The sequence below is a fragment of the Nycticebus coucang genome, chromosome 5 (assembly GCF_027406575.1).
Source record: "Nycticebus coucang isolate mNycCou1 chromosome 5, mNycCou1.pri, whole genome shotgun sequence".
Lineage (NCBI taxonomy): Eukaryota > Metazoa > Chordata > Mammalia > Primates > Lorisidae > Nycticebus > Nycticebus coucang.
The window spans coordinates 118789691-118799355 of record NC_069784.1 but is presented as its reverse complement, the minus strand read 5'-3'; the positions used below and the strand labels follow the sequence as shown (position 1 = coordinate 118799355).

General features: G+C 39.7%; 1 non-coding gene across 1 annotated transcript; it reads left to right on the top strand.

Annotated features, from left to right (window-relative positions):
• The first annotated feature begins 8469 nt into the window (after positions 1 to 8469).
• On the top strand, positions 8470 to 8576 carry LOC128586948 (U6 spliceosomal RNA). Its single transcript, XR_008380402.1, has one exon. It is a non-coding gene; the product is annotated as a U6 spliceosomal RNA (small nuclear RNA).
• Positions 8577 to 9665: the final 1089 nt, after the last annotated feature.

Sequence of the window (9665 nt, the reverse complement as noted above, 5' to 3'; positions counted from 1 at the left end):
ATATGACTCCAAAAACAGAAGTGTGGCACTGAAGAGTGTTAGTTCCTCATCACAGAAGGTGTCCTGTTGTGACTCCAGCTCACTACGAGGCTTTACAGCAATTTTGATCATGTTATTGGGATTCGACAATCTAGCTGGATTATTTTTCATCAGGATTAGGTTTTGGAAGGATTCACCTGGGATGTGAGTGTTATGGTTTAAATGTTTGTGTCCCTGGAAAGGAATGTATTGAAATCCTAACCCCCAAGGTGATGGTATTGGGAGGTGGGCCCTTTGAGGAGGTGGCTCTATTATGAGTGGAGCCCTCATGAATAGTATTATTGCCCTAATAAAACAGGCCTAAGGATGCTGGGTGGTGTCTTCCACTATGTGAAAATACAGCAAGAAGGTGCCATGGGAAGAGGCACCATATCTGCTGACCTTGAACTTCCCAGCCTTCACAATGGTGAAAAATAAATTTCTGTTTTTTACAAGCCACCCAGTGTATGGTATTTTGTAATATCAGCCTGACAAAGACAGAGACAGTGGGTCTTCTTATAAATCAACCAGCATTGGAGTTTCACTTAACAAGGTCTACCCTGCTGCTATCTTCCTATAAACAGAAAGCCTGTCTTCATTTTGAAACAAGTTCAGATGAACCAGGCTTTCTCAACTCCATTCATTCTAGCAGCTCACAGCAAATGATATAACATTAAGATATAAAAAGCAATAAAGAAGCAATCCCTTATTTATGAAAATCATAATAAAAGTATTATTTATTTAATAATACACATTGCTTCTCCTGAGACCCAGTAGGTTTTTTGATAAATAACTCCCAATATATTCAAATTATCTCATGGAATGTTCCAAGACCCAAATCATAATACACTGGGCTGAAACTTGTATTGTGCAAGGCTAAAGAGGTTGTGGGATGAGTTTATTTTTTCTTAACTTGAGGGAGGAATCACTTAATCCTATAAGAATCAAATAAATTTTATAAACTTCCTCTCCCAAAAAATGACCAAATGAGAACATTTGGAAATAGGTTTGAGGAATTACTGGACCCCTTAGAGCCCATACATATTAAATGATTTTTAAACATTCGTCTAGAAGGATTTGTCTATCTAACAGGATAATCTGTGATTTTGCAATAATTGGCTGCTTTCTTTGCTCACACGGGCATTTTCACATAAATTAGTGGCTTTTAGAAGCAAGCAGTTTACACACATAATGGGACCAAAGAAGGAGACGAGGAACACATGACTTACCTTCTGTGGAAAATGCTCATTCCCAGTGGGATAAGTTTCAAGGGACATCTGCAGAGTGTCCATACTAATGTATCATATATTTTATGCCATTCCTTAGTAACATTTTAGTGTATTTTTTTTCAGGATAAAGATTACTTTTATAAGATATGTTGGCAAATATGGGCCAAGAAAGTGCTCTAATTGCTCTTGGGCAAATGCAATAGTATTATTTTTTCTTAAACATGTCTGCTTTCATTTTCTATGTAATAGAAAACATAATGGAAACTGTCATGAATTATTCCGGGTGGTGACTAACAATCCAAACATGACCAAGTTCCAATATTTACTCAAATTTTAATTTGAACTACCATGGTAACTATTTCAAATTCTGCTTAGCCGGATAGAAGGATGTATCTTGGAGAAAGATTGAAGGCTATTCCTTCCTTTGATTACTTGTGACATTTTCAAGGAAAGGAACTCTAAGTTAAATGTTGTCTGGTCATCTTTTTGTTTGATGTCAAGAAAGTTAACTACGTGTTGAGCCTCCATAATCTATAATCTCACGTTATTTATTTTTAAAAATCAGTTTGAGTATTTTTTTTTTGAGACAGTGTCTTTCTGTTGCCCCAGGGTAGAGTGCCGTGTAGTGGTAGCTCACGGCAACCTCAGACTGTTGGGGTCACGTGATTCCCTTGCCCCAGCTTCCTAAGTAGCTGGGACTACAGGCACTCCCCACAACACCCTGCTATTTTTAGAGATAGGGTCTCGCTCAGGCTGGTCTCGAACTCCTGCACTCAGGCAATCCACTTGCCTCAGTCTCCCAGAGTGCTAGGATTAGTACAGTATTCTTACATATGCAATCTTAGATGTATTTTCTCTGCCATGATTTCAATGGCTTCTGCCAGAGTTGGAATTGGAGATGTCTGTCCAGATGCCTGAACTAACCCTTCCGAATATGGAGTTGTGTGCAATTTGAGGCCCCTGCCCAGCCTTCCACCAGTTTTCTTCAATGCTGCCACTCATTTTTTGAGATTTTTCTTATGATTTAAACTATAAGTAAAAATATCATTGTCATACTCAGCGTAAGTATAGAAATGTCATCAAAACTGCATTTGATATTGTATGCCATTTGTTTTCTTTTCTGTCTTTTCCGCTCTTTAAAAGACTTACTTGTGAAAAAGAACATAATAAAAAAAAACATTGTGTTTTCTTCCTTGTGTCAAGCATTGTGCTAGGCACTGAGGATACATGATTGCAGAGACAAGATCCCTGTCCTGAGGAAAAACAATCAGAAGAGAATGTGAGACTACACAAATCAATTGCAGGATTAAAAGAGGTACAAGTAGCGCGCAGCCTGTATTTGCATTGAGCATGATTTGCTTCTACCCTTGTTTGGCTTATTAAGAAATTCTCCTAAGAAAATAGCAAATCTTGTAGGATCTATGAAATATATAAGATAGTGAGTACATATAGGTAAATGAAAAATAGATCTGCCATTTGATCCTATAATTTCTCTACTAGGTATATACCCAGAAGACCAAAAATCGCACTGTGACAAAGATATTTGTACCAGAATGTTTATTGCATCCCATTCATAATTGCTAAGTCATGGAAAAAACGCAAGTGCCCATCGACTCATGAATGGATTAATAAATTGTGGTACCCCGTTTCCCCGAAAATAAGACATCCTCTGAAAATAAGACCTACTTACAGGAAAGATAAGACGTCCCCTGAAAATAAGACCTAGCGCGTCTTTGGGAGCACACCTTAAAATAAGACACTGTCTTATTTTTGGGGAAACAGGGTATTTGTACACCATAGAATATTATGCAGCCATAAAGAAAGATGGAGACTATACCTCCTTGATGTTTACATGGATGGAACCGGAAAATATTCTTCTTAGCAAGGTATCTAAAGAATGGAAGAAAAAGTACTAATTTATAGCTTTCATATGAAGGCTACAACCCAATCTCAGTACAATAATATGGGGAGGGGGGCAAGGGAGGGGAAGGAGGGGAGGTAGGTTGGAGGGAGGGTGATTGGTGGGTCTACACCTTGTGCATCTTGGAAGGGTGCAGGTGAAGTTTACTAAGTATAGAGTACAAGGGTTTGAACACAATAATTAAGAAAATGCCATGAAGGCTATGTTAACCAGTTTGGTGAAAATATTTCAGTATATGGAACCAGCACACTGTACCTCACGATTGCATTATTGTACACAGCTATGATTTAATAAAAAAAAAATAAAAAATAAATAAAGAACCTCAGTAAAAAAAAAAGAAAAAAGAAAGAAATCAGTTGAAGGTTAATACAGAAATCCAGGGAAAAAATAATAAGGGCTGCCACCATAACATCTGGAAAATTTCTTATGGAGGCCTAAATCCCACATCGCCTAATTTTGTGTTTTCATTTATCCTTTTTATAGAAAGTAAGGAATAGTGATAACTGTTATGGCCATTTTTCCATGTAAGTTCTGTCAAAAATCAATACATTTTCTTTCTTTCCCCTTCCTTCCCTCCCTCCCTCCCTCCCTCTCTCTTTCTCCCTTTTTCTCTCTCTCTTCTCTTTCTTTCTGTTATTTGCTTGACTAATAAAGGATGAAAATTACATGGCAAATTCTTTTACCTAAGTGTACTTTGCTCTTTGCACTTAATAGGAATTAAAAAGTACCTAAAGTTTAGTTGTATGGTTGCTTAGGGAACCTGCTGGCCTACTTTGCAGATCCCTAATCTGTTCAGAAGAATTTTTTCCTTTGTTTGAAGACTGGACAGTGCCTGGACAAAGACCCTTACTCTGCAGTGGATTGTGGTATTAGGGCCTGAACCTTGAGTACATTTCATCTGCCTTCACAGCCCCAGGAGAAAGTATTGGGGGGGAAGGAGGAGCAGGGCTTCCTTCAGCTGCTGCAGCACATTCAGTGGACAGTAGCTACATCTGTCTCGCCATCTGCCTCCAACAGGATCAGGTAACGCCAGCTCAGGTCCCAGCATTCAACTGGACTTAGGTTGTTTTTCACCTTCAGGAGACCGGTGTACAGCAGCAAGTAATATCTAAGCATACTTTGCTCTTTGCACTTAATAGGAATTAAAAGGCGTGAGGAATCCATCTGCATTTTGCCTCTAGCGTTTGCACTTTCCCTCTCATTTGTTGAAATGATTGGAGGGACAATGTCATCTGGCACAGAAATGGTAGATCCTCAAACCAGGTTAGATTTTTAATCCATAATTTTAATGAGTCTATTTCTCTTAAGGAATTTTAACTTACTGATTTTATTTTTTCCACATCAGATCATGCTATAAGCCTTAAAAATCTATTGTGTTGGCTTTAAGGATCGGTAACCAAATGTGGTAAGTGCTTGCTGGTGTATTCACAATCAGGAGAATAAGCAATTCTGAACATGTTAATATTTAACTTTACTTTTATTTTAGCATATAAAGAAGGAAGATTGCCAAGAAACATTAATATTTCCCAAAGTAAGAGATAATTTAGTGCAATAACTCTGAAAGAAGTGTGGGGATGAATAGAGGGACTGGGTAAAAAAACAAAAAGTTAAATATCTTCATACCTGTGGAGGAACTGTGCTTAATCTACCTACGTGGGGGGGAAGGCCTTACCTCTCTTTATAAAGCGTAAGTAAGGAAATCTGAATAGGAAAGAGTAAGGAAGGAGAGCTGGGCCATGTATGTAGAAATGGGCGGCTATTTTAAGATATTTTGTCAACTAAATACTCACAATTGTATGAGAAATATTATAAAATATAGGCAAGGAAAATAAATCCCCTAATTGTATAATCTATTATAAGGAACAGATGAAAACAATAAAACAACAAGAATATTTTTCCTCAGACTCCTCAGAACATGCGCCTCTCTCAGAAGATTCTAGAGCAGTGGTTCTCAATCTTCCAAATGCCGCCAACCTTTAATACAGTGCCAACCTTTAATACAGTGACCCTCAACCATAAAATTATTTTCATTGCTACTTCATAACTGTAATTTTGCTACTGTTAGGAATCGTAATGTAAATATCTGTTATGCAGGATGGTCTTAGGCGACCCCTGTGAAAGGGTCCTTCAACCCCCAAAGGGGTTAGGACCCGCAGGTTGAGAACCGCTGTTCTAGAGAACACTGATGCTGGCAGAGCCCTGACTCCTTCTGCCCTTGGAGCTGGGGGCACGTATTTCTGAGGAAAGATATGAAAAGCGAGAGGGATGAAGCAGAGCTTTCTGCCCTCCTACAGACTCTTCGGAATCTGAATGTGAAGATGCTTCAGTGTTTAATATCTACTACTAAAATTTCTAAAGAAAAAAACAGCAGATTGCTTTAAAAAAAAAGATATGGAGAGAGATTATTTTTAGGTTATTCAAAAAGAGCTAAAACCAAACTCGGTGTCATTATAAAAGCGGTAGACTAATGAAAATTAATGAAAAAATTTAATACACATTCACTGCATACCAACTATCTGTAGGGAAGCATGCTAACTTCTGCTTAGGATATGCAGACAAGCAATAGCAGTGATCCTCTGGGCCCGAGAACTTGCACCCTAGTTAATTCCTTGGTTTCATTAAACGTTCTTCTCTATACACCGCCAATCAACCATACCAAATTCATTGAAGGCCCCCAGTGACCTTGAAACTTAATTTTGTCCTCGCTGGTGAACTTCCCTCTGCCTGAGAGATTCAGTGCCTAAAGGTGACATTTTAAGACTCATTTCAAAGGATACAGTCTTACCTGAACCCCTTGTTGACCTCCCCAGCTTAGAACTGATCTTCCCTTCTCTGTTCCCACTGTTACTTTCACACACTGGATTTTTATTACAGAATCATTCCACTCACAGTTAAGTATCACTTGGCCACACATTGACCCTATATTATTTCCTTTTATTCCTGCAAGGAAAAAAAAAATCTACTCATACTTATTAAGGTTACAGAAACTTTTTACTTAAACTGAATTGTAAACTTTGAAAGTACAAGGACACTAGAGAATTTTAAAAATCTTTCCAGGTCCCCAGTGCTCATCTTCTTAAGAAATACTACATGAAATGTACACTGAGTGGTTAAGAGATAGTTTCTGCCTTATAGAAGCTTACAGTCTTAATGGAGAAGGCTAGTAGAGCTCACAAATGACTATTATACAGGGGGGAAATTAAAAAATGTTTAAAGCCTGTGATGTTTTATGAATGGAGAAATGGCATTAATTGGGTGACAGGAGACTTCATGGAATAGAAGGCATGTGAAATAGGGATCATTTGAAAAGGTCATAGGTAGCAGGAGAGGGAACATCCCAAGGCAGAGAAACAGGGCAAGGCATATTTGGGGAGACAGCCCCGTTGGATCATAGCAGCTATGCATTATGAACAGCCGTGAATTCTAGGGCGAGGACTCCAAACTTGATTCAGCAGGCAGTGGCCTAGGGAGACTACGACACAGCCAAAGCTTGCTTCGATTTAGGAAAATCAATCAAATTGCTTTGTCTATGATGATTTGAGGCACATACCATATGGTGTACTCAATATGTTAGTTGAATAAATTGTAGAAAATATGCCTCCACACATTCAGAAGTGGAAAACAGGAGAAAAGGGGAATGCAAAATAGTTTTCCATTCACGTTCATGTAGCAGTAACATTAAGTTTCACAAATTCTTAGTACTTGTTGTGCTATATGGTATTTACACTTGCCGCGGAGACCAAAGAGAATGTGGATGGTTTTACAAACTCATAGAAATAAATATTCAGGATAAATAATTTTCTTGCTATTATTTTGACTATTTAAGTAATCTAGCTGATTACATATTTTGAGAAGTGGCGAGGACAGCAGAGGTTAATGAATATGATGAATGTATGAAATTGCCACTGATAGTAGTAAAATGGTAATGTCCCTCAAAGACCAGTAGTGAGTGAAAAGGATATCTCCTCCCAGAGATGGAAAACTTCAGCCTGGCTAGGAACCAGTATTCTGAAAGGCAAAAACACCATCAACTCTGTAGATTTTGCGCACTTAGGATTTTTCCCGATAACACTTTGGCAGGTACAGAACGTTGTTAAGATTTTATGTTTAGTGGGCGGCGCCTGTGGCTCAGTGAGTAGGGCGCCGGCCCCATATACCAAGGGTGGCGGGTTCAAACCCAGCCCCGGCTGAACTGCAACCAAAAAATAGCCGGGCGTTGTGGCGGGCGCCTGTAGTCCCAGCTGCTCTGGAGGCTGAGGCAGGAGAATCGCTTAAGCCCAAGAGCTGGAGGTTGCTGTGAGTCCTGTGACACCATGGCACTCTACCGAGGGCGGTAAAGTGAGACTCTGTCTCTACAAAAAAAAAAGATTTTATTTTTACTTCAGTATTTGAGAACCTGGCTCTCAAGGCACAAGGCTGTCACTGACATCATAGATATTTGTTTCTCCAAGAGCAAACAAAGACAAATGAAACTGCACATTTCGGCTTTTCGTTTCATTCAGGGGAAGCAGAAGGTAGAAGGCACGGCTGGTAATTTTCTCGGAGTCTTGCGACAGATGCAGAGAAGACTGGCCGTCCTGCAGGGGGAAACACCTCCTGAAGTTGACGATTCTCTGATGGGAAGGTCAGTGTATTCCAGGGAGGAGATGATACATATCTTAGACTCACACACCACTAGGTTGGAGACCTGGTACCAAGGTAAGTTGTTAGTAACGTCACGCGGATGTGAGAGAGAGGCTTTCTTCAGTATCCACAATATCTTCCACAGACATGGTAAGACAGCTGGCACAGTGAATGGGGCCTAAAATCTATAATTGAGAAAAGTTAGCTTAATAAAAAATGGTAGTAACAGTCAAGGCCATAATGCTCTATCATGTATCGAAGATTGCTGCATGTCTTCTCTCAGCTGACCTTTACAATCAGGTGAGTTAGCGAATGTTATCCTCATTCCCATTTTGCAGATGAGAAAACTGACGCTTTGAAAGATTAAGATATTTCCTAGCAAGTGACCATTGAAAGTCCAAAGCATATTTCTCAGGAGCAAACCCTTTGTTGTTTCTGCAGCATCATACCATCATCTTCGGATTTAAGGAAATTGTACTAGGGGGCAGAAAGGACCACACATATTATTTTCATTTGAAATTAATGACATTTTGATAAGACTTTCCTGGAATTTCAAAGAATGCCTTGTGGCTAAAATGATGAGAAAGAGATTAGAATGAATAAATAGGGCACAGAGAAGTTAGAAGCTAACAGTACAGCCCTTTGACCTTCTTCCATTTCTTAAGATGGTTTCAGCACGTGCTTACCTCAGCAACACACACACTAAAATTGGAATGATACAGAGAAGATGATCACGGCCCCCATGCAAGGATGACACGCAAATTCGTGAAGTGTTCCATATTTACGAGACAAAAAAAAAAGATGGTTTTCAGCATGTGAGGTAACACTGCTTCTTTTTAACCTCAGAACGTACTGAGCTCTTTGCTTTACAAAGTGAACTTTCTTTACATGGGGCCAAGAATGGGAAGAGAGAGATGAAGTGCTTAGTGTCGCTCCATCCTGAGGAAACGATCTGATGCATCATGTCTATTACTCGGATACATAATTGTGATGATGGGTTCCTATGTCAATGTGGCTGCATCGTGGGGGCCAGATATGTCCTCAAACATTACCTGGATGCTTCTGTGAAGATGATTTTTACTTGAGATTAACAGATTTATTATCTGTCACTTTTGAGTAGAGCAGATTACTCTCCACAGTGTGGTTGGGCCTTATCCCATTGGTGAAGGTCTGAATAGATCAAAGACTGACTTCCCTGAGCCAGAAGGACTTCTGTGAGCAGACGGACTATCCCAGCCTGGCTAGGATGTCTTCCCACGGCAGGGCACACCCACAATCACTCTCTCATGCAGACACACAAGTGAACTTCATGAGCATAGCTTTAGAAGTGGGAGGAAAACAGGGACCAGAGAGAACTCACACAGACACGGGGAGAATGTGCAAACGCCAGAAAAACAGGGGCCCCACTGGAAATTTTTCCCCCCCTTATAAGTGTTACAACAAAATTATGTTGAACAATGCATTTGAGGACCTTCTGTGTACACACACATGCAGACACAGACACACACATTCTTGATGCCGTAATTGAAATCAATGAGTCTTCCTACCAAAATTAAAACTAGCCTACTGACAAGTGAACAAATAATCCTTTCCTGAAGATGCCAGAAGAAGGCGGTCGTCTCTGTTGGACTCTCAGAATCAAAGAGGGACTCAGTTTGCCTTCTGGGCCCTCTAGGAGACTATTTTCATTTAGCTGGGCAATATGGAGCTTTTAAGTTTTATACATTAACTGCCATCTAGATGTATTTAACTTATTCTAGTTTTGAGCCCGGGGTCTCAGGAAGCACGGATGATTCACACATCTCTTGACCTACCTTGACCTAATAACACACCATGACCCCAAGGTGTGACAATCAATGTATTAAGAAAAGGAG